Source organism: Acomys russatus, chromosome X, assembly GCF_903995435.1.
Source record: "Acomys russatus chromosome X, mAcoRus1.1, whole genome shotgun sequence".
NCBI lineage: Eukaryota > Metazoa > Chordata > Mammalia > Rodentia > Muridae > Acomys > Acomys russatus.
In genome coordinates, this window is record NC_067169.1 from 79,535,423 (window position 1) to 79,561,283 (window position 25,861).

Sequence of the window (25,861 nt, forward strand, 5' to 3'; positions counted from 1 at the left end):
ATGGTAGCCTAGTCTGGGAAGGACGCTAGACGGCGCTGCAGCGACACGCTTCCCTTCTCCCGGGAAAGGTAAGAGAAGCGCGTTTTTAAGCTAGGGGATGGGGGACTTGGGGTTAGCAGCTTCTCCCCTCCACTCTCCTAATTCGGTTTCGTCTCTTAGCGCTTTCAAATCCAAAGGGGGTGTGAAAAAGAAGGAGGAGGAGAAGGAGGAACAGAAGAGGCCCTTTGCGGTGACGCGCCAGAGTGGTCCTTCTCTATTTCGCACCTCCTGGTTGCAGTCAATCAGCCAGGAGGCACCAAACTGTTAGCAACGAAGCCCAAGGCTCTGGGTGACTTCCACTACCCTCTCACTTCCCTACTCCAGGCATATTTAAGAGGCGCCTGCGAAGGTGGCAGGATGTGAGAGGAGTGCGCAGCTCTTACTCTCCGCACTCCTCTCTGAGTGCTGGGGCGAGTGGCTTCTGCGCACCGGCCAAAGGACTCCAGCAAGCGCTAGAGACGCGCAGGAGGTGGCAGGCGAGTGGGGTTTACACCAGGCTGCCTGCACCGCAGCGCGGCTGAGCCTGTAGCTCCACTGCCTTCTGGAGCTCGCTTGCCCCGCCAGCGGTGGTTGCGCTGCTTGCTGAGGCGCCCCTTTTCCGGATGTCCCAGTGTGGCACTGGCACACACCATTTGGCCCGGACAAGGTGCGGCTGGAAGGAGGCTGCACCAAAGCTAAGTCGCTCTGAAGAATCCTGGAGGCAGACTGAGCTGAGCGGTGGTATCTGCCCTTCTAACTAAAGGACTTAATGATTTAGGAACTCTCCTGTAGCCTGTCCCCTCTCCGGTTCACCCCAAAGTCCACAGAAGCGTCACTGAACTCCAGGAATCTTCCGAACTTCTCAAGCATCCTCATCAGCTACGGACTGGGAGTGGCGGGAACCTGGTGGGAGACTTTGTGTCCTCAGCGGCTTGGGAGACACAATCTTACAACCACCTCCAGCACCCCATTCATCTTTGAGCAGCTTTACTGACCGCCTTGGAAGCTAAAGCTCTTTGGAACTCTGCTCTCCACCTCGCCCTAGACATGGAACTATATGCCTGAAACTTGCTGGACCTTGCTGGGTTAATTTTTTCCTTTTTGCAAGACTCAGGTAATGCAAACTCGACTCAGGGACTCGCCGGCTCTTGGGGATAGGTGCTCTCGGGCATCTGGGAGACTAAGGCCAAGTAGAAGCTCTAGTTGTACTGAACTGCGAGTTTTCCCACTTGGAAACTCGCCAGTTTCTTCTTTTTTTTTTTTCTTTAAGCCCCCATTGCAAGTTTGCGACCAGGGGCTCCTAACTTGTCGGGGTCAGCTTGGTGTGTCAGATAGGTGAGAGCCTTAGCTTTGTATTTTCCAGCAAGACCTTTACAGGTCTGCTGGTGACTCAAGGCTTGGCTTTGCAGTCTGAAAGGCAATTTCCCACTGGGTGCTTCTGGCTTATTTATTTATTTAGCCTATGGCCAGGAGAGCAACCCGCAAAGGATGGGGTTCAGGTGGTTGCCAGGTAGAACAGCAGGGGATTCGCAATTTGGGCTCTTGCATCCGGGAATTCCCTTGGAGCACAAGGCTGGAGAGAATGCTGGTGATCCAGAGCCATCTCTGTCTTTACACCTCTATACTTTGAGATAGTCTCTCTTCATCCTGAGAAAAATCCTTCCTGCCCTTTTGAGCAGGTTTTTTTTTTTCCAGGTTGCATGAACCTTTCCTCACTGTTGCTTGGGGCTCCATTATCAAGATGTCCTTTAGAGTCTTTGTGAGGGGATCTCAGAAAGGGAGTTAAGAAAGAGTAACCCTCAGGTGGCTAGTCTTGATTTGAAACTCTGGAGTGGAGCAAAGAGCTTGACTTTTCTATCACACTTTGAAGGGGAAAAACTAAGGAAAAGAAAAGAAAAAGGAAAAGAAAAGGCTTTGGCAGAGAGACCTGGAAGACTGAGTGTATGTTATATTTGTCTGTTCCAGTGGTTTCTTCCGGTCTCTGTAACTACCCCCAGCCCAGTGCCACCTAGGGACTTAGGGGTGGACATTAGCAAAGGAGTAGTATTTAAGACCCATTCTTCCATGCAAAGGTTGCAATTGGTATTTGAAGTACCAGGGGAAAGTGCCCTGGAAGGTACACACTGGTGGCAGTGCTGAGGAGGGGATCTGTTTAAGGAGTATCTTGCTGGTGACTTAGAAGCAGCACATGCCCACCGCTGACATATTCAATCACTGATTTTGTGTAGGACTTTCAGGGAACAACGTTGCTCCTTTTCCAGTCAGAGGAAACATGAGGTGCAACCACAACAGACCCCAAGAAGGGAGAGAGGAACTATGTGTTCTTGAAAAACTTGCCACTTTCTTGGGCATTGTACAGGTCAGAAAGAGTATCTCAGCTACACAGTGCCTGGAAAGGAGGGACACCAGTGTCAGGGACAGGTGTGGGAGATTATACACTCCTGTATCTCCACTCTACTGTGCTGGGCATAGGTTGTCCCTTGACAATTTCAGGGCTATAATGGCAATGCTGCTGTGTTACTGGGCTCTGCCTACAGGGTCACAGACACTTTGCTTTCTGCTTTCCTTCTTGTCAGGTGGCTCCGAAGAACACGTATTTCTCTCCCTGGTGGAAAATCAGGCAATTAGCCTGGGACCTAGGGTGCTGGAAATTCCCAGCTGTCTCAGAGTCTAGGCTTCAGCTGGCTTTGCCTATCGGCCTTTCCTGCTGCCTTCACCAACTCTGCTGTCTGGCCTCACTGCTGTCACACTGCTGAGTGGCTGGACTGGAAGCAGTGGCTACAGCTCTGAGCTGCTGGCTTATGATGGTACAGACTTTCTAATCGGTGGGTCACCACGGCCTAAACAGCCTGAAATTACCAAACTGGGGGCAGCTGATTTAAATAAAAAGCATTTAAATGTGGGTAAAAGGCTGCTGCATCAAAGGCGTCTGGCTCACTTGCTCTAGCCACTTGCATTCCCTTTCTAGATGCTAGGGCTATTTGAGTTGTCTTTGTGATACCCAGCCATGGCTAGCTATGCTTTTGCCCAACAGACTTAGGCCAGGCATTAGAGCATTTGGCTTGGAATTGAAATAATTTTGTGAGATAGCTGCCTGCAGATTGAACACTGGCATAGTTTCAATGTTTGCGGGATCGTACTTCTGTTATGTACAGAAGCTAAAACAATCCTGAGGATGGGGTTTGGGGAAAATGGGGTGTCTGGATAGTGGCTTTTGCAGGTGTCTTGGTTTACCAAATAGTGAACTGAGTCACAGCTACTCAAATGAATGCAAGGTTTCTGTTTGCCAACACACATGCTTTGTTTTCCAGTGTCAACTGGTCCTCTGGCTACTTGGAAAACAGCCTGATTACTCACCTGAAATATGTATCCACAGGTGCAAAAACAAATGATGTTTTATTTAGCTTTAAGAAGGAATACTATGAAAGACCTTGCCATCTGAAAACAGCAAATTATAAAGTGACAATTCCAGACTCGCTTAAGGCAATAAACACTATTTTATTTAAAATGCTAGATTGTCTAGTTTAAGGAAGTGGCTCAGTGCAGAACTTCTGCTGTTTTGAAAAAAAAAACATGGAGGAAACTAGGAAAAGAAAAGGAGTCAAAATCTGGTTGAAATGATCATACATTTCAGTTAAAATGAAATTCTGTGTTCACATCTGCTCCTTAAAAGAAGTGTGTGGTGATCTGAGTACGTTCCATGAGAGTTGCAGCAGTGTGAGTACTCTGTAAGGGGAAATGCACTCTGTTTGTCGTATCTGGGTATTTATATAACTAGGTAGTAAGGATCACATGAGGGTCAGTTAGAAGGATGCGCACAATGCCTCCTTCATTTGAGAATGACATATGATTCTCAATGAAGAGATAATGTAATAAAGTAGAAATATTATTAAATACTCCACAGTTTAAGCTCTTTAGCAATAAAATGCAAAAGTAAGACAAATGTGCACCTATCCCTTAAATGTGGGCTATCAGGATTTCTCCAGCCAATTTTCTATCCATCATTGTGAAAAACATACATTTTCTTTTTCAATGACCCTGACTTTGGCCACTTTCTTACCTAATATTTTCCTTTAAATCTCCCATCTTCAAGTTTCTATACCTTGGCTTCCTGCCTGACTTTCATTTTTTTTAAACCTGATTTGTTTTGTTTTGGGTATCCTATAAGCTTATAAAATGTTAAGTCATTTCTTGACATATGTATCAGGTTAGTTCTAAGACACTAAGAATACCAAAATCCACAGGTGTTCATGGCCATTATATAACAAGGCATAATGGATTTGTTTATAACTTGTATACATGCTTATGTATATTTTAATCATCTCCTGGTTACTGATGTCTAACATGGGGTCAATGCTATATGAATAGTTATTATACTAGAATGTTTTAGGGAGTGGTGGCAATCATAAAGTCTATACTTGTTCATTTGCAAATATATTTTATGTATATTATTTATCCATGAATTATGGATCTATGACAAATGCAGAACCCATGGATATGGAAGACAAACTGAATTAAAACACAAATTTGATGTTTTCTCTCAAGTCAAACTTTATTATCTGCTTCTATTAATGATTCTATTATTCCTTATTCTCAGAACTTATGATCTTATTCATTTAGGACTCTTCTGTCTTCTTCATCTATTCTTGATTCTATAATCCTTTCTTTAATTACATACTTCCAGTTTTGTCTCTGGAATGTGTTCTCTGCTTTGCAATATTCCTGCTATCATTCAGTTCTCCAAGAATCTTGATGGGGCCTATTATAAAAGTTTCTACGTGTTGTCTTTGGTTTGCTGTCCAAAATATATTTTGATTAATCTTCCTGAGGCTCATTTGGTTCTTTCCTTTGCTGAAATTTTACCAAAATCATTAAAAACTTAAATCTAGTAAAATAGTTATAGCAATTTATATATTTCTACTTTATATAGTTTATATGTGATTTTAACATAAAATCAGAATGAGGTTAGAGACTTGATCTTTCTCGATTTTAGTAACTGCATGATTCTTTTATAATTAAAATATTTAACTATGTAAAATATTAAGTAATGAATCTATTGTAAGAGGCACAGATTGTTTATCAAATCTGAATAATTTCTACCAACTAGAAAGTTGCTACGTACATAAAATAGATTACCTTTTAACCATAGAAGGTTATTGACCATTGTACCTATGTGCTAGCATGACCAACCATTTAGTAGTTGCTCAAGCATCAGGTCTGATACTTTGAACTAGGTGATATTTGTTACTAATTTTGAAAAATTTGTATCCTCCTTTCCATATCTGGTGACCCACATAATGTGTTGCCTCTTTTCAATTTACAGTCAGAAATTAATGTTTTACTTTTATTAGTGTTTTAAGATTTTATTTATTTTTATTTTTTATATATGGGTATTTTGACTGCATGTATATGTGTGTGCAACATGCATGCAGTGCCAGAGGAGGCCAGAAGAGGGCACTGGATATTCTGACACTACTGTGATAGACTATAGTGACCCATCATGTAGGTGTTTTGAATTAAACAAGAGAATACCACAAGAGCAGTCATAATTATTAACCACTGAGCTATCTCCTAGTTATTATCCCTTTTATAATTGCTATGACAGTAACATCATCTTTCATTTGTAGTAAGTACTGTTCTCAAGTTGGTTTCTTTGCTCTGGCTTATTTGGATGAGTGTCAATATAGGAGACATCTAGACCATTATATTTTTTAATGGATTTTTAACATTTATGATTGCTTGGTTTATGGTCTGTTAATGACCTTCCTACTTTCTGTACCTTGCTTAATGTTTATAATAATCTTATGAAGTGACTAACATTTATAAGTTGTAAAACTGTATATTATTGTTATCACATATCTATTACTGCTCTGGTGTCGTAATCTTTGATGACAGTGATCTGAAAAATATTATTCTCTCTTTATTAGATACGAAGCTGGGTATCTACAGCTTATAAAATCCAGCATCACACTACTTCATAAGCATTATTTCTCTGTTTTCCTGAACATATGATAATTTGGGCAAGACCACTTATCATCTCACATGACTTTTGTTACTCATCATCTGTGCCTTCTTTATGTCATTCTTTCATTATTTTTTTTTTTACTTCTATGATCTACTTTTTTGCTTGTTGAACACAACCCACAGGCAGTTTAATTATCACCTCTTTCATGCAGCCCTCTGTTGTTTTTCTTATGGCCCGTAGCACAAATAATAACTCTCTGCTTGGAATTCTCCTGGTGCTTTGTTATTTTCTGTTCTATGGCATTGGCCTTCTTATACAACAATTACTGTTATTTGTATATCATTTATCTCCTCCAGTGAATTTTAAATTTTGTAAAGGCTATACTACCTGTTTTACTTGTACAGTGCCAATCATAGAGAGCACATCCTTTACATATTTATATAGTGGGATTGGCTTTAAAAACACACAGCTAGTTAGCTTTTGCATTTGGCTGAAGGTCTGTATATCTACATGATAGTTTCAAATTAAAAGGGAAATTGTCAAGCCAATTGTCTGTTAATAGTTCTGTGAAATATTGTGATATAGCCTTTTAAAATTCGCTATGCTCTAGATGGGCTCTATCCAATAAACATTAGACTGTGGAAATTTAAGTTTGATTGTATTTAAGTAACGTAAATTTCCTGTCATCAGTCCATTAGCCACATTTCAAGTGCTCTGATTTCATATGGAGCCAGTGATTACTTTATTAGAATGTGGAGATGTAGCACACTGAAATCAACATAAAGAGTTACATTGGGTTTATTTCTGCCAGAATATGTAAGCAAAAGTGTATACTTTCACCAGCATATGCAGCTTGTGAAAGTTTACAGTGTCATCAGAAGATGAGCAAGTAAGAAATATTATAGGAATCATTTTGATCCTTTTGGCAAAATTGGATATTTATGTCACTTCAAACTATATATTCCAGATGAATATTTGAAGAAAAATTTCAAGGAACTCATGCTACTACATACAAATTACATTGGACAAATAATAAACAGGCAGTGGTATATATGTAGGAATTGGCAAAAAAAAATATGTAACAGCACAGTGTCTAAAGAATAAACTCAGCCATACTCGGGATTTTAAAGAAGTGGTAAATGATACTTTCAAATTGTGCAAATGGAAAATACACATTTTTTCTATAAGTATGTCTGTGACAACAAGGTTAGAAATAGAAGGAAAATTTAGTAAATCAATACTCATGTTTATTGTTTAAAACTATTTTATTTTATTTTATTTTTTTCTAATTTTTATATTAATTTATTCTTGTTACATCTCAATGGTTATCCCATCCCCTGTATCCTCCCATTCTTCCCTCCCTCCCATTTTCCCATTATTCCCCTCCCCTATGACTGTGCCTGAGGGGGACTTCCTCCCCCTGTATATGCTCATAGGGTATCAAGTCTCTTCTTGGTAGCCTGCTGTCCTTCCTCTGAGTAAAACTATTTTAATAAGCTGAATCTAAGATCTAATAATGAAAAAGTAGAAAAATGAAACAAAGGCATCAAAATATTTTGTATTTTAAAACATTTTATTTATTAGTGTTTATAACCTAAAGATGAAGACACCATTTTCCAATCATTTCATGAAAATGAAGACTCAATGGGAAATATTATCACATTTAACCTTCAGAAATGCCAAAATCTGTTACATAGACTGTTGGATAGACTATAAAAGTAAATTTACACATAAAATCAATCTTACAACAAAATTGGGAAAATCTGTGAGGAAAATGTTCACAAAATGAAGATATTTTATACCCTCTACAAGCAAATGATTTTCACATGTCAGATTAAGAAAGCTTGAAGGATAAAGAAAACCATAGTAATGAAGAGACTGAGAATATGGCTGAGCTAATGCACCATTTAAGTTGTTCCATTCTAGAGGTTAAGCTGATGTTCATATACAAACAGGCAACACCTTCTTTGATCTCATAGGTTCACTAAGAATTTGTTCTAAGAGAATAAGTGGAAATTCTTAAAATATGTAATGAACATGTTCTGTTTCTAGGAGCAATTGCTTATTGCTACTCAGTATTTCTATTCTCAGTATGAGGTTCTCAGATATCCAATCTGTTGTGGGAATGAATATTATGCTTATATAACTTGTAAGATAAGCTAGTCAAAATTAAATGCTAACTTGAGAAGAATTTAAGGGTTAAATGAAAAATAAAAAGACAACAGATAGCTGGGCGTACTGGCGCACGCCTTTAATCCCAGCACTCGGGAGGCAGAGGCAGGCGGATCGCTGTGAGTTCGAGGCCAGCTTGGTCTACAAAGTGAGTCCAGGATGGCCAAGGCTACACAGAGAAACCCTGTCTCGAAAAAACAAAAAAAAAAAAAAAAAAAAAAAAAAAAAAAAAAAAGACAACAGATATAGCTACAATAAAAGTAACTTGGAGTAATTTTTATAATAATAAAATGAAAATATCAATAGCTAATTTTGTATAAACACTGAAAATATAGATATATATCTGTAAAGCATGCAAGATATAAAGATAAACAGAAATAACTAATATATAACAGATATAGGTCTACATTTATTCTCAAGTGCAACTTTCATGAACTATTATGTTAACATATTTTATACATTATGTGGAGGGCTCAAATGATTTTGTAACATGATAGATTTTAAATCTTTTTAGAAACAGAAATTTCCATTTAGCATCACTCCCAGTTCTTATATCATTTAATAGGTAGGTTTGGTACTGAGTTCTGAGTACTCTTCTAATCAGTTGTATTTATTAATTAATAAATTTCAGGTCTCATAATTTATCACATTGAAAAGGAAGTGGGTAGCACGCTTTTTGAAGTACAAGGCCTTGAACACGGTGAGAAGGCATTCTACTATCAAGCCACACACCCAGGCTGGTAGTAATTTCACTATTATTTTTCAGAAAGGGAAAATTAAACACAAAATTTCATACAGTTCCTGAAGCCACATACATATATGTGCATAAAAGCAACTGATTAAAAAAGAAGCAATAGCCCTGCACCTTGCCTGGGCAGCACAGTAGGACCTGCTGGCATGAACATGGATAAGCCTGCCTCGAGGACATGGGGACGGGAGACCTGGCCTTGCCTACTGAAGGCTGAGGCTTTGGATAAAATAGCTGGGGCAGTGCTAGAGAGCTGGCCCGGATGGTGTAGGTATAGGAAAACTGGCTGGCTCAGCTACTGCCTGGCCCAGATCCAGGTCTTTGATTTGGCCCAACATCTACTGCATCTATGAACCGCTGGTCAACATGAAAAGGCCGGTGCTGCACATTCAAAGCTGTTTGACCTCCATGACACAGGGAAATTACAGGGTTTTGAATAAAGGTTCCACTGATGATCCAGTATTGATATTGTAGCAGAATCCAGAGGCCTTGAACCAGACCAGTGACACATTGCAATTAACATTTGCAAGTAAAGATGTTTGGACAAAAGGATATTCAGTATAACACATGGTGTCACACTACAGCTTCCACAACAAGAACTTTTTGTTTTGTTTTTGTTTTTTATTAGCTTGTGAAAGGACAGGGAGATGAATGGGATTGAGGTGTATGCTGTGAAATTCACAAAGTATCAAGAACTCTAAAGAGGCTATAAATTTGAAAGAGAGCAAAGAAGGGTAAATTGAAGGGTTTGAAGGGAGGGAAAATTATGTATTTATATTATAATAAAAAAGAAAGGAATTCCTAAAGTCAAAGAACTGTTGAAATAGCTGCCTGAGATGAAACTAGGCCAAACTAGTTTTGAAAACCATGCATTTAAATATGACACATAATCATATATACATATATATGTAAGGAACATTAACAAATTTTCTTTTTTTTTTCTTCTTTTTTTTTTTTTTTGGTTTTTCGAGACAGGGTTTCTCTGTGTAGCCTTGGCCATCCTGGACTCACTTTGTAGACCAGGCTGGTCTTGAACTCACAGCGATCCGCCTGCCTCTGCCTCCCGAGTGCTGGATTTAAATATGACACATAATCATATATACATATATATGTAAGGAACATTAACAAATTTTCTAATTTTATATAATTGAGATGTGTGACTCCTTTATCACAGCATACATGTTATCAAAATTCAATTAAAGGTTTAATTAAATCAGAGATATGTTTATTTTTTCTTTTCTTAAAAAATCCTAAAATACTGGTATCATAGCATGTTTTAATAAAAAACCCAGTTATAATTTGCAGATGGTAATTGAATTCAGTTCCCATAAAGATATTGCATTTTGTAAGCAATACATAATACATTTAAAAGTTGTACTTAGAAAGGTAAAATGTACAATCATTTAAAATCTGAGGATTATTACTTTTAATATTGCTTCCTTTTTAACCAGCTACTCTTGCTGATGTGGTCATTATGCTCTGGATTCATTATCTGGTCAGTAACCTATAGAAAATTTCCCACTTTCGTGGACCATTTTCTCTACTCCCATATATGTATGCCTGAAGCCTTCCAGGGAAGATATTTATGCTAGCACCTACCTGTCCGTAAACCAGCGCTTAGCTTATGACTACATCTGCAGCCCACAGTGCTGATAAGCAGACTTTACATGAATGCATCTGTGCATCTCGACCATATGTTTCCCATGGTAGCTATTCCAAACACTGACCATACATTTCTATTCAAGAATACACTTTTGCATTCTACTTCATGGTCAGACTTGACTTTCTGGCTGTACACATTCTCTTCTCATTTCTGCTCTCCTGCTTCAACATACCCTTTCTCTTATCCACCTAATTCCTTAGTGTTTTGTTCAAGGTGAACAATTCTACAGGATTTTATATTTAGGAATTCCATGCCCTTAATTTTCTTCACAGATATGTGACTGTGAGAATGATTTACCTCCAATTTAAGAAAAAAAATGTGTGTGTGTGTGTGTGTGTGTGTGTGTGTGTGTGTGTGTGTATAAAATATGGAGAGAGCATGCTCATGTACTTTTGCTACAGATTTATTGGAAAGGGTGTAAAAAGCTTTTGTTGGACTTCTGCTCTCTCTGAGAGTACCAGTCACTGCCATTTGTTGAGATTAAATTGGGAGAGAGATGATAAAGAAATTTGAATCACCTAAATAGAACTTTGGGATTTGAGGGAAGAAGGACATTAGTAAAAACAGAAGAATAGGTAGCACTGAGTGCTCAAATGAAGACAGAAGTCTTGAATTTATATGTATAATTTCTTCAAGCTTTGCTCAGCATAATAATTGAAGCAGTGGACAGATGTGCTAATATGTGTCTTGGCTTTATTAAAGGATTTAGCAGAAAAGCATTGGAACAAGCAGATGAATATAAGAGTACAAGTTGCAAGAAGCAATGAGCCAGGGATTAAAACTATATAAGAAAAAATTGGAAGAAAGAGTAAGGGTGATTAGGATCTGTGTGAGGTGGTTAGGATCTGTGTGATACTACTTGGGCATAGGTGGTAAGGCAAGTTGAGTTACCAGTGATTTGAGTGTCTATGAGTAGAGCATCTAAGAATTTGTAGCCATTAAAGAGCTAGAGTCCAGACAAAGGAAGATTCTCATTGGAGCATTAGCCTTGGTAAAATGAATAGTTTATTACCTACTGGTAAAATAAAAAATCTTATGATGAATAATAGGAATAAGATTCTCACTGTCAAGATGTGTGTGTGTGTGTGTGTGTGTGTGTGTGTGTGTGTGTGTGTGTGTGTGTTGTGTTTATAAAGTGATACATAGTTTAATAAGGGATAGAAAGATTTTGGATTCTTTCTAAATTGATGCAAATTTTAAATTGGTGCATTATAAAGAGTTGAGAAGGGGTAAAGAGTTGAATAACTTTTCTTCTCACATTTTTGTTTAATTACAATAAAGTACTATTTTGTAGTTTAATTTTTTTAAATTAAAAGAAAACAAAAAGACTTAAATGGCTACTCTATCTTTTTCTCTACCACATAGTAATAGGTTTGTACTGAGTCTTTCTGATCAGTATAGCAACTTTCATTTCAAAATTTCCTACTGCCTTTTAGTTATGGTGGTAGCTCATGTAATTTATAATTTCCTTCTGATAGAAAGCTTGGCAGAAAGTATATTCTAAGAGAAAAAGAATTGGCTCCTTTACATAGCTCACAGTGGGTGTGCAGAGTGGTTTCAGGACCTTGGGCAGGCAATGTCACTACAGGGCTACTTTAGTCACCAAAGCCCATGGTTGAAGACTGTTTTCTACTTAGGAGCTTTTTCAACATTTGGGTCAGGAAATACAGAGATCTCCCTCCTGAGTCCAGTGATCTTTTCATGGGCATTATATTTGTTACTTTATAGTTTTAACAAACACTGCCCTAAAGGAGACTCTTTAGTCATTTAGTTCACAAAGGACCAAGGTTAATGAAATAACTATTTTACTGAGCATGTATGGTGTGTCAGACACTGACAGTTGTGGAGGAAGTATGAGAGGGAGGATCCTATTTGCAGGGGCAAGAAGACTTTATAAGAGAGAATAGTCAAGGTGACAGAAGGTGCTGTATTGGTATTCCCAATTTTAATTCTCTGTCATTCTCCCTCTACCATGCTCTGAAACCTTTAGCATGGCACTCGCCCAGATGAATCCAAAGTTCCTCCTCTATAGAGTGGGAAGACTAGACTAAATCAATGATTTTCAGAGTTTAGTATGCATTTGAATTATCTAGGGTGCTTATTACAGAGGAAGTTTCCTGTAGTCTCCCAGTCTGATTTATTGAATCAGATTATCTGGGAGGGGCAGGACAGAAATAGACATTTTTAACAAGATCCCCTGGTAGTTCTGATACAAGTGGTTCTTGAAGCACATTTTGAGAAACTATGGCCTCTATAGTCTTTTCCAGTTCCAATATTCAATTACATACCACCCAGGTAGCTTTGGTAGGGATGTGCTTAAAAGGAGAAGTGGAGTAGAAGGAATTATTTCTCTCAATCAGTAAGTCTGGAGTCAGCAAATACTTATTAAGTCTCTATTTTCTGCCTATTGCATACTAGTTTCTCCATATATTTTTTATTGATTTTCATGTCACAGAGAGAAACCAGGGAATTATCATCTAATAGAGAGTAATGCTACTATTTGGAGCTGGTTAGATGGCTCAGTGGATAAAGGTGCTTGCTGCCAAGTCTGATGACCTTGGTTTGATCCTCAGGACCCATGGGGTAGAAGGAGAGAACTGATTTGTATGAGTTGTCCTGATCTCCACACTGGCACCATTGCACATGCATGCCCACCCACCTACACACTAATGTATATAAATGAATGCATGCAATAAAATGTAAATAGTGGGTTTTTAATATATAGAGCAGTGCATAGTGATATAAATGCTAATTAAAAATTGAGAGAGAAAATGATTATGAGACTATACTCTTGGCTTAGCTGTTAAGAGAGCTTGTTGGTCTTGTAGAGGATTCCTCTTTAGTCCCTAGTACCCATTTGATGGTTCACAACCATCTGTTAGTTCAGTCCCAGGTTATCTTATGCTCTCTTCTGACCTCTGCAGCCTCAGGCATGTACATATTATACACACACACATATATATGGAAAACACTCATACACATAAAATTTTAAATCTTAAACTCTTTTTAAAAAGGAAATAGATTCTAAATAACCACAAAATAGTAAAAAAAAAATCTAAAATAGCTGCCAATTTGTGAATGGATAGGCAATTAGTTATATATATCCACACATATGAATGTCAGCATTCAAGGAATTAAACTCTGGTACAGAATAGATGAGATTATAAAACATAGAAGTGAAGGGAAATAGATATAAAAAGATTTCAGTCTACTATTGTCTAAATATAAAATGTTCAGAATAGTCAAATCAGTAGAAGTAGTATATTAATTTCCTATGGCTAGGTTTGATTCTTGAAGTTATGTAAAAAGGGTACAATTGACAATCAGTATTCATTCGTTCATTCAAAATGCGTTCATTCTGGGCTGACAAAAATGTCATAAAATAGTTATGATATTTACAAACTGAAAACTCTAAAATTTAGTAAATCATACTCTGTCAATGGATAAGCTTATTATTTACAAAGTATATTGCACTAATCCATATATATATGCATATATGTGTGTATGTATACTTACTAACCAAATGTCAAATTGGAAGAAAGTATAATATTATTTAATACAAGTAGAAACATGGGTGAGGATGTAAGTTAGTGATAGAGTGCTCCTCTATAATGCACAAGTCCCTGGATTCAATATTTAGCACCAAAGTAAAAATTAAAACCTAAACTGTTGCTAATTTTATCTTTTTAATGCATTCATTATAAAACTGTGTTCCAAATCCAATGGGAATTAGGAGACAGTCTTCCGAAGGAATTTGTTAGTTAATAGCATGTAAACATTTGCTGCATTTGCTTTAATTAAATCCAAGGATTTCTGTACACCATCAAAACACAGGAACTTATATGGTTGCACTTGGCCTTACTAGATTTTGTGTTTGTGAAATTAGTAGCAGAGATTGTCTCAATTGAAGAGAGATTTCACAATGGAGTGCTCCCAATACAGAATTATTTAGGCACGATATATTGCAGTTTAGATTTAATTTTTAAAAACCCATATGCTTTAAGTTTCTTGTCTATTGCAGGCAGGTGTTCCCTGAGTATGACCTCTTTTTGCTAGAATGTTGATCTTGATGTCACAGAGCTAGAACATTCTCTCAGAATGTATGAACTTTTCTGTAAAGAAACATCTCTTTCTTATGTATGTGGTATGACTATACTGCATTAGAATACATTGGCTCTTGATTGATGTCAAATTCCTCTACAATATTTCTCTTGGGAAACTAGAAAGGGGTATCATTCAAGTAAGATTATTTTATCTTTACATAATGTGTGCAGATGTAGTCCCTCACTGTACACATGCATACATACATACATACATACATACATACACCACATGAAGATTTTAATGCCTAAGTATTAATCACATGTCCAAAAACTATTAACTAATGGCTGGTCTGTAAACTGTGTGAAGAGTTTAGTAGTATATAGAAAAATATGCATGCAGATAGAAACAATACCCCTTACAGGCTATAGATTGAAGTATAATTGAATTATTTGGTTTCAATCCTCCTATCATTTCTATTAGTCTTCATGAAATAACAACAGCAAAAAGCTATTTTGGAGATCCATACAGCAGTGAAAAAATTGCCTTGACATAAACTATGCCCAGCACTTCTAAATGGCTTGGTATCTTCTTAATAAACATCATAATTTGAGCCTTTGATTATTTTTGTGTCTAAAAATTGCAGAGTACAATTATAAATCTTGATACTAATTGAAAATTGAAGCTCAGAAGTCTATTTTCTTTATTGGGAGGGGGAGCAATGCATGTTGTTAGTTTTATTTGGAGGTACATAACTTAAAATAATTCTATATCAAATGGCACCCTATGACTTTCATGGCATTTGCATTTTAATATTTCTTTGGGACTCAGAACAGCTCCTTAGGATAAGCAAAGCATGCTTCTAAAAGTCACAGAACTATGGGGCATAGAGACATCTATAGGCAAGTAGCCTAACTCTCCCAGCCCACTTGAAAGGTCCTGAATATAAAACATAGAGAAGGTCGATGATTGATTCAAGGTGACATTTACTTGAAAATTATCAAGTGACACTCTTGAAGTAGAATATCAAAACAATCAGCAGTGCTTGAACCTAGAAACATCTGCTTTGGGGTCTGTTCTATTTTGCTTTCTATTGCTAAATACTCTGACTAAAAGTAACTTCAGAAGAAAAGGTTTACTGCATCTTATACTTCCCGGTCACAGTCCACTACTGAAGGAAATCAGAGCAGGAACTGAAGGCAAGACCTGTGGAGTAACACTGCTTAGTGGCTTGCTTACTGGCTCATGTTCATATAGCTTTCTTAACAGCACAGGTTCACTTGTCTGGGGATGGTGCCACCCATGGTGGGCTGAGCTTTACCACATCAATCATCAATCAAGAATATCTTTTACAGACATAGCCACAGGCCAATCTGATTGAGGCAATTCTTCAGATGGGGTTTGCTCCTCCCAAGTGAGTCAAGGTTTTGTCACGTTGACAGTAAGAACTAATCAGCACAGGGTCCTAAGAAAAATCACTTCTCTCCCTCAGTACCTTTTATACACATCTGTTTGACTCTTTCCCATCATTGACTTTACTATAATCTTCTAAATATATATAGCTTCTGCAGCCTCCAAAGCAGTTAAATCCCTATCAGTGAACATAAAATTTCTTGGTCTGACAATCTTTCTTTTATGCTGCCTTCAGTATTTCAAGTTGCCTGAGGTGCCATATTGATTAAGCTACATTGTAGAGAACTAAATATATGTAGAATATTATATGACTCCCCTACTGAGCACAGAACTGTAAATTAATGGATCTCTCTTGTTGACATCATAAAGTATGCAGGCCTGAAGCACAACTGTAATATTCCTTGTAGGACCATCTTTTTTGACTTGCAACGCTCATAAAATGAATAGTTGTTCAGATGTGAACTGAACTGGAAAGCTATGACAGAACATGGATGTTTATTTGGTGGTGACACAGTGGGAGAAAGATGACAGGGACGACATACAAATTGAAGTACCAGAAAGAGCCAGGGACAGGAAATACTAAAATGGACTAGAGGCCAGGTAACCTTTCAGTTTGGAGATCATAGTGAGATTATAATCAGTGCAACAATACTGAATTTGGTTAGAGGTGATAAAAACATTTCATTTTGCTTTCCTATTGGTATTTTGAGGCTATGAATATAACTGAATCTGTAATAACAGTGTAGAACCAGTTCACTTGAGGAGTGAGGTGCATAAGAAGGTATGTGTATGTAGGGGAAATTCTGATAAGAGTAGAGCTTCAAACAGCACTGATTGAATGGTAATTTGGAAAATGTGGGTACATTTGTTGATACTTTTCTCTGCATCCTTTTCTTTTTGTTCTTTTGACTCCTCCTCATAATTTTCCCAGTAGGTAGGCTTACCATTCAAATATGCCCATCCAGACCCTCCAGTTCAAGAAAAAGAACCTCATGTCAGTATGTTGAGAGATGCTGTTTAAATTCATGGAATTTCACATTGTATGTGGTTTATCCCAGATCTTAGATTAATTGCTACTAAACTAAACCTTCTTTTGGACTGTGAAATTTCATTTCCTGCAATAGCCAGCTGTCAGGTCACAAGAAGCATTTCTGAAACACCCACAAGGATTCTCTTTGGGCTTTCAAGCCAAACACATTAGTTAGCATATATTAATTTTTAATGCTTTAATTTGACCAAAAGCAGTTTGTTGTTTGTGAAGTGCCTGAACTACAGATTTTTTTTCCTTTGTTAACTCTAAAAGTAAATTTCCCACCTTATTTTATTTTCCTTTCTCTTGAGAAGTTCTGTAAGTATTTGACTAAGGACCTTGCGTATGTCATCTCTCCTTTTCATCTGTGATGTGAGCCTTCTTAGGTCATTGAACAGCAGGCTCTCTGTTCTGAATCCGAGGAGGGGAAGAACAGCATCATCCTGTATTCTTGCCTCTTGTGAGAGGATCAAAGTGTTTTTAGTCCATAGGGACTCCGGAAAGAACTAAATAAATGTCTAGGGTTGAATGTTCCATTCAGCATCGTATTAACCAGTTCTGTGGCTCTGGGCAAGTCACTTACCTTCTGGAAGCCTGCTTCTCCAGTTACTGTATGTGCACAATGAAGACAATAATAGTACCAAACTTGAAGCAGTTTTGTGGAATTAGATGAATGAAGTAAGTAAAAGATTTAGGATAGTTCCTGCCTAAGCTATGCTCCACAGTTGCTACCACAGAAGCCCAGGTTTATGCTCTGAGATCTGGTTTATTTCATAGGCCTAAAGCCGTGCCACAGGCAGACGTGTTCTAATAAAACTCCTTGGGGACTCTGACAACAACCTTTAAGCTACAAAATATTTCAATAGACAATGTTCTTTATATGTTTTCTCTCTCTCCTCTCTCTCTCTCTCTCTCTCTCTCTCTCTCTCTCTCTCTCTCTCTCTCTCTCTCTCTCTCTCTCTCTCTCTCTCTCTCTCTCTCTCTCTCTCTCTCTCTGTCTCCCTCTCTCCTCTATGTTTATATCTGTATCTACTTCTATGCCCATATGTCTCTGTGTCTGTCTTCATCTTTCTTTCTTCATCTGAGATAACATTTATATAGCCCAGGATAGCCTTAAACTCACTGTGATATTGTACAGTAGTAAGTCTGGGGAAAGAATGTGCATTTTAACTTTAAATCGCCCTGGGTAATTTCTATGCAGGGGTCTGCTTATTACCCTCTGAAAAACACTGCTGTAAAAGAATCATATTTATCACTACTTTTCTTTTGTGTATATTTATCACAACAATCTTTTAAGACTAGTGAAGTACTATTGGAGCAGCTGTACCACACAGAGAGTGCGGCTGATTCCCTTTCAGTGGGACAAAAGGCAAAAGCCATAGAGTATTTTCAATCACAGAAATGAGTCAGCACAAGTATATATCCTATGTCTCCTGCCCAAGGGCATGTAATTGCAAAGTGGCTGCTGGAGATGCGGCCAAATGGTTGTCTCTAACTACAGAATTAAAAAAGCCAATTTAGCATGTAGGAAGATAACCTTTGACAATAGAAATCATACTCTGACCCTGTGTCATTAGAAATGTGCCCTAATCGCATTACTAAGTTGGCTAGCCAATAAATACACAAAAAGTACAGGAAGAAGGAGATAGTATTGCTTTGAGATTATACCAGACATCCATTACACCACTGCTGCTTAATGAACCTGATGATTTTTTTTCCTTTTTAGTTGCAAAATGCTGTGTCTTATTGCTTTGAAATACATTTCCATTCTGTCATACCTGAAAAAAGAAAAATGAGTGCTTTGAGGAATTTTGAATCCTCATTTGTCCTTAGCCCATGCTGTGCAACACCTGGCTCTCCACTTATTGCAGAAATGGAATTTTCCTTTCACAGTGATTTTCTAGGTCTCTATAGCATTTTGAAAATGTATGTGGCTCTGCAGCAGTGAGTTCTACACGGCTTAATATATAGCTCCTACATGTATTGCTGTACACTCACACAGCTAAGTTCTTTCTCTTCTGTAGTTTTTGAGTATCGTTCCTTTCAGGTCAGCGGAGCTGCTCCTGAACTTTCTTAGTTTAATAAGAGGCAGGAATTTGTGAATTTATTTATTTGTGTAGTTTAGGATTAGCTAGTATTTGTTAGGAATTAGAAATGAGGGGAGGCCTTTCTTAAAGTCCATTTTTTGAAGCCAAAAATGGAAAGTCAAAATCTCTATTTTGGGGGGAGTGGTAGGAAAAATTAGATTTTTTTTTATAACCGGAAATTTACTTTAGTAGTAACTTAAAATTTCTTTTGTGTGTATGTGTTATTTATTTATTCATTTATTTAAATAATTTATTCAGAGTACATCTAAATTGTTTTTTCCTCATTTGTATCTTCCTGTTCGTCCCTCTCTCCCTTTTTCACCCAATTCCTCTCCCTTAGGTCTAAGAATAATTATAAACATATACATACTTAGCTGGAGGCATTTTCATCCCACTTAGTTCAATTGCATTTGCTTGTGTGTCCATGCATGGGGGCTATTTACTGGAAATGGTGAGAGGCCACACCATTAAAGATAATGTAGTTCTTTCTTCATTATCCATTAATTTTCCAAGGACCCTCAGGGGGCCATGTATGATGAAATGGCAACTAGACTAATCTTGTATAGCCCTTACTCCCCTCCTCTATGACTGTGACTGAGGGGGGCCCCCTCCCCTTGTATATGCTCTTCTTGGTAGCCTGCTATCCTTCCTCTGAGTGCCACCACGCCACCCCATCCAGAGGACATGGTCAAATATGGGGCACCAGAGTTCGTGTGAAAGTCAGACTCCACTCGGAAGAATGAGTAAAGGAACTGTGGTACATTTACACTATGGAATTCTACTCAGCTATTAAAAACAAGGAATTCCCAAAATTTGTGGACAAATGGATTGAACTAGAGATAATAATGAGTGAGTTAACCCAGAAGCAGAAAGAATCAAATGGTATATACTCACATATATCTGGACACTAGCCCAAGGGGCATGTCCCATGAAATTCTTCACTTACCAGGAAAGTGGGACAGAGGGGAGGGCATCTTATTGGGACTCTAGGTGAGAAAAGCATGGGAGAATGGGGAAATAGAAAGATCCAGAGGGTCCTAGAAACCTACAAGAAGAACATTATGACGGGAAGATCTGGGCCCAGGGGTCCTGCTCAAACTATGGCACCAGCCAAGGACAATATGTGCAGTAAACTTCAAACCCCTACCCAGATCTAGCCAATGGACAGGACAGACATGGGTTTTTGACTGGGATTACAGTGCCATTTGGGGATATCTCCTGTGTTGCAGGTCTTAAATCAGCAGAAATCATGTAACATGAAAGTAAAAGGATAGAGCACCAGGGATGGAGACATTTAAGTTGGGGTTAAGGTTAGGTAAGAGAATAGGGGAGAAGAGAGAAAGAAGGACAAACTAAAAATAAGTATCTATGAAAAGCTATGATTTTATAATTCATTACGAACTACTTTATTTCTTGTTGTTATTTTATATTTTTATTTTTACTCTTTACACATATTATATGCCAACCACAATTTCCCCTACCTCCACTCCTCTTTCTTCCCCTTACTGCCTCTCACTCCTCTATCCACTCCTCCTCCATTTCCCTAAAAAAAAAAAAAGAAGCAGGCCTCCCAGGGATATCAATTGAACATGGCATAACAAATTACAATAAGACAAGGCACAAATCCTCATATCAAGGCTGGACGAGGTGAACCACTAGGAGGAAAAAGGTCCCAAGCACAGACAAAAGAATCAGAGATACCTCCCCCCACTACTGCTTGTTAGGGGACCCACAAGAATACCAAGCTATGCAACTATAATATATGTGCAGAGGCCCTAGCTCAGACCCATACAGGGTCAATCTTTGTCACTTCAGTCTTTATGAGTCTCCATGACTCCATTTAGTTGATTCTGTAGATTGTACTCTTATGGTATTATTGACTCTTCTGGCTCCTATAGTCCTGATTCCCCCCTCTTCTTTTGGGTTCCCCTGGCTTCACCTAGTGTTTGGCTATGTATCTCTGCATCTGCTCCCATAAGTTGCTCGATAATGACAATTGGGCTAGACTCCAATTAATGAGCATGGCAGAATATCATTAGGAATCATTTCATTGACATTTTATCAGTCATATTTGGTCCAATCCTGGATCTTTGGATGAGGAACAGGCATGGGCCATCGAGTTGGACCAGTCATTGTTTGGCTACTCCCACAAGTTCTGCATCACACCGTCACCCCAGCACATCTTACAGACAGGACATATCATAGGTTGAAGGTTGTGTGGCTGTGTTGATGTCCAAGTCGCACTGCTGGGAGCCTTGCCTGATTCCTGATGGCCAGTTCAAGCTCCATACTCACCATTACTAGGGTCATTCTCATAGATTCCAGGGAGTTTCCACTGCACAAAGTTCTTATATTGCCCCCTAAAAAGGCCCACAGTTCCAGTCATCTCTTCCACTACTCCCCATGCTCCCCCAACCTGATCTATGCTGTTACCATCAGTCCACTTGAAAATATCTATTCTATTTCCCCCTCCCAGGAAGATCCATATGTCCTCACTTGAGCACTTTGTTACTTTGTTGCTTTGCCTCTCTGAATAAATAGATTGTAGCATGATTATCTTTTATTTAACAGGTAATGTCTACTTTTAAGTGAGTATATACCATGATAGATTTCTGGGTCTGGTTTACCTCACTCAGGACGCCTTTTTTTTTTTTTTTTTTTTTTTTTTTTTTTTTTTTTTTTTTTTAGTTCTATCCAATTGCCTGCACATTTCATGATGGCATTGTTTTTGACAACTGGGTAACTACCCTATCGTGTAAATGTATCATGTGTTCTTTATGCATTCTTTGGTTGAAGGACATCTAGGTTGTTTTCAATTTCTGGCTATTATTAATATAGCTATGAACATTGTTCTGCAGGTGTCCTTGTAGTAGCATGTGAATGTTTGTGAATATGCTGGGTCTTAAGGTAGATGGATTGCTCATTTCCTGAGTAACTACCATATTGATTTCCATAGTGGCTATAAGAGTTTGCACTCCCCCCCTCCTCCGCAGCAATGGGAGAATATTACCCCTTGCTCTGCATCCTCACCAGCATAATCTGTCACTTGTGTTTTTTATCTTAGCCATTCTGACAGGTGTAAGGTGGAGCCTCATTGTAGTTTTCTTTTGCATTTCCTTGATGGCATAGGATGATGAACATTTCTTTTTCTCTCAGACATTTGAGATTCCTCTGTTGAGAATTCTGTTTAGAACTGTACCCTATTTTTAAATTATTTTACTTGTTGATGTGTAGTTTCTTGAGTTCTTTATATATTTTCGGTATTGGCCTTCTGTTAGATATGGAATAGGTGATTTTTTTTTTTTTTTTGCATTTGGTAGACTGCCATTTTGTCTTATTGATGCTGTCCTTGGCTTTACAAAAGCTTTTCAGTTTCATGAAGTCCAAGTTATTAATTGTCAATCTTAGGGCCTGTGTTATTGGTGTGTTCTGTTTGGGAAGTTGTCTCCTATGCCAATGCATTCAAGGTTATTTCCCATTTTTGTCTTCTATTAGGTTCAGTGTATCTGGCTTTATGTTGAGGTCTTTGATCCACTTGGACTTGAGTTTTGTGCAGGGTGATAGATATAAATCTATTTACATTCTTCTACATGTTGGCATCCAGTTACACCAGAACAATTTGTTGAAGACACTTTTTTTTTACATTATGTATTGTGGGCTTCTTTACCAAAAATTAGGTGTCCATATGTGAGTGGATTTTTGCCTGGATTTTCAATTCAATTCCATTGATCAACCTGTCTGTTTTTATGCCAATACCATGCATATTTTATTACTTTAGCTTTCTAGTACAGCTTGAAATTTGGGATGGTGATACCTCCAGATGCTCTTTTGTTATTCAGGATTGTTTCATCTATCATGGATATTTTGGTTTTCCATATAAAGTTAAGAATTGATCTTTCAAGATCTGTAAAGAATTGTGCTGGAATTTTGATTGGGGATTGAATTGAATATGTAGATTGCTTATGGTAAGATGGCCATTTTTACTATGTTAATTCTACTCATCTATGAGAATGAGAGATCTTTCCATCTTCCGTTCTTCAAATCTTTCTTTTAAAAAGTGAAGTTATTATTGTACAAGTCTTTCACTTGCTTGCTTAGAGTTAGCCCAAGATACTTTATATTATTTGAAACTATTGTGAATGGTGTTTTTTCCCCCTGATTTCTTTCTCAGTCTGTCATTTGCGTATAGGAGGGCTACAGATATTTTTTATTTTATCTTCACTAAAGGTGTTATCAGCTGTAGGAGTTCCCTGGTAGAATTTCTGGAGTTGTTTATGTCATATTATCATATCATTTGCAAATTGTGATACTTTGAATTTATAGCCCCTTGATCTCCTTTAGTTGTCTTATTGTTCCAGCCAATTCTTAATTACTCAACTGAATAGATATGGAGAGAGTAGATTGCCTTGTCTTGTTCCTGATTTTAATGGAATTGCTTTCTATTGGCTTACTGTAAATAACCTTCATTATGTTTAGGTATGTCCCTTGTATCCCTAATATCTCCAAACATTTTATCATGAAGGGGACGTGGTCAAATATCAGGCACCAGAGTATGTGTGAAAGTCGTACCTCACTCTCCACTCAACTGTGGAGAATGGATGGACAGCTTTATAAATATAAGAAAATAAGTTACATATTAAGCACTTAAAAATTTTGGATTTTTTGAAAAGGAATATTCAACAATAACTGGTATTCTAAAATTTGAAAAATACATAAATCTGAACTATTTATATCCCAGAGCATTTTATAAAAGGGGTACTCAACCTTTATGTGTTAGTGTAGATTCTTGTATTTCTTATGTCCATTGGAGTTTTCTTAATAGCAGCAAATAGTGCTGTCTCAATAACTGAATGTTTACTTTGAGGAAACCATAGTTCTTAAAGTAGATATGTAATGTGAGTTCTAAAGACACAAAAGTTTTAAAATATTATACAGATAATGTGGTTTCTTAGCACTTATTGATTTTTTTTTTTATTTTATATGTATGAGTGTTTGCCTGCATGCATTTATGTGCACCATATGCATGTGCAATGCTCACAGAGCCCAGAAGATGGTCTTAGGTCACATGAAACTATTATTTACAAATAGTTGCTGGTTATGTAGGTTCTGGGATTTGAACCTGGGCCCTCTGTAGTAATAACAAGTGTTCTTAACTGCTGAGCCATATCTCCAGACCTGAGGCTACAATTTCTTTTAATACAAAAGAATGACCAGTTTCTTACATTTATAATGATGTGGAACATAGCTACATACAGTCTGTTTTTCCAGTATTGAGAAAATATTTTGAGATTAGTTTTATATTTTTTGCACCACATAGATGCAACTTCTTTGTTTGATGCTATTTAATTTTGTGAAGTTTTTGTTCACTTTTTGACATGAAGATTTTTTTTTGGTGATTATTAGTAAAAAGATGTTTATTATATGGGGAGACTCAAAGTAGGTTACTATCAATAGTAAGTACACACTTATAAATTATGTGAATTAAGATCTGGTCGACAAGTTAAAAGATTTTTTAAAATTAAAATGATTACAAGAGAAATAAAGGGCAAAAAAGGAAAGGAACAGCTTGACTCATTTGTGCCGAGAAAGTGAACCACCTGTTTGTCTTGCTAAGACTCTTTACTTTGAGACCTATTATCAGATTCAGCCTTTTTGTTCTTACAGCAAAATAAAAGAGCCAGTGAAATTTTAATGACTTATCACTTGCTTACTGACACTAATGAAGTAGGAGATTTAAGTTCAAATAAACTGTTAGCATTGATAAAAGAATGAAAAGCAAATCCTAATTAATATACTAGACACTGCCTTTATACCACCTCTTTTAGAATGAGTTGGGCCTTTATTCTTGACATATATATGAGACTTGTTTTGAATATTCACCACAAACATTTAATATTACTCTTTTGGAAATCACCAGTTCTGCAATGAATAAGCCTGCTGTTTTTATCTAGATGTAACATTGTAAAAAAGATGATGAAACATTACATTGTATTCCCTCCAAATTTGGACCAGTAGCATTCAGTATAGGTATGCCAGCATATGGTATTCTTATTTTTTAACAGCTGTACATATCAAGAGGGACAAATTATAATATTTATTTTGGTAGGATTAGGCATGACAAGAGAGTGCTAGGATGTGTGTCAGGAGATTTGTGTTCTAAATTGAGATTCACCCCTGGATAGTTATATGACCCCTAAAAGATCTGTTTAGCCTTAATTTTCTGACATTGATTTTAGAGAACTGGATTTTTCAAGATGATTACTTGTGTTTGTTACAAACAGCTCATGACTCTGTTTTTAGTTGTAAACTGTAAAATGCTCTATTATTTCATTTTGTTCATATTCTCTTTTTGAATTCTCATCGAATACCCTTAGTGACGTACAGGTATTGGGACACATGGATCAATATGTTGAAATATTTTTCTAAATCAGAAAATATCTCATAATATCAATGATTTCTAGGAATACAGGTCTCTTTAGTATGTTGTACACATGCAAAGATGCACATACAAAGGCAAGAAAATGCATATGCTCTACAGACTATAAGCAAACATGAAATTATTTTAGAAACTACCTTCTTCCTTTCTATTTCATTATTTAAAGCAGTCTGCTTGATTTTCTTTATTTCCTTTGACTTTGCTATTGTCCTGTGAAAATAATTCTAATATTGGGATAACATTAAATACCTAAGAGAAGAAGCTTGAAAATCTACACCTGCCCCACCT

General features: G+C 37.4%; 1 protein-coding gene across 1 annotated transcript in view; it reads left to right on the top strand.

The window, feature by feature from the left end:
* The first annotated feature begins 637 nt into the window (after window positions 1-637).
* Il1rapl2 (interleukin 1 receptor accessory protein like 2) overlaps window positions 638-25,861 on the top strand; it is a 1,209,823-nt gene continuing 1,184,599 nt past the window's right edge. The window contains exon 1 of the mRNA XM_051141602.1: window positions 638-1,132. The gene's annotated coding sequence lies outside the window, so the exon portion shown is untranslated. The remainder of the gene's footprint in view (window positions 1,133-25,861) is intronic.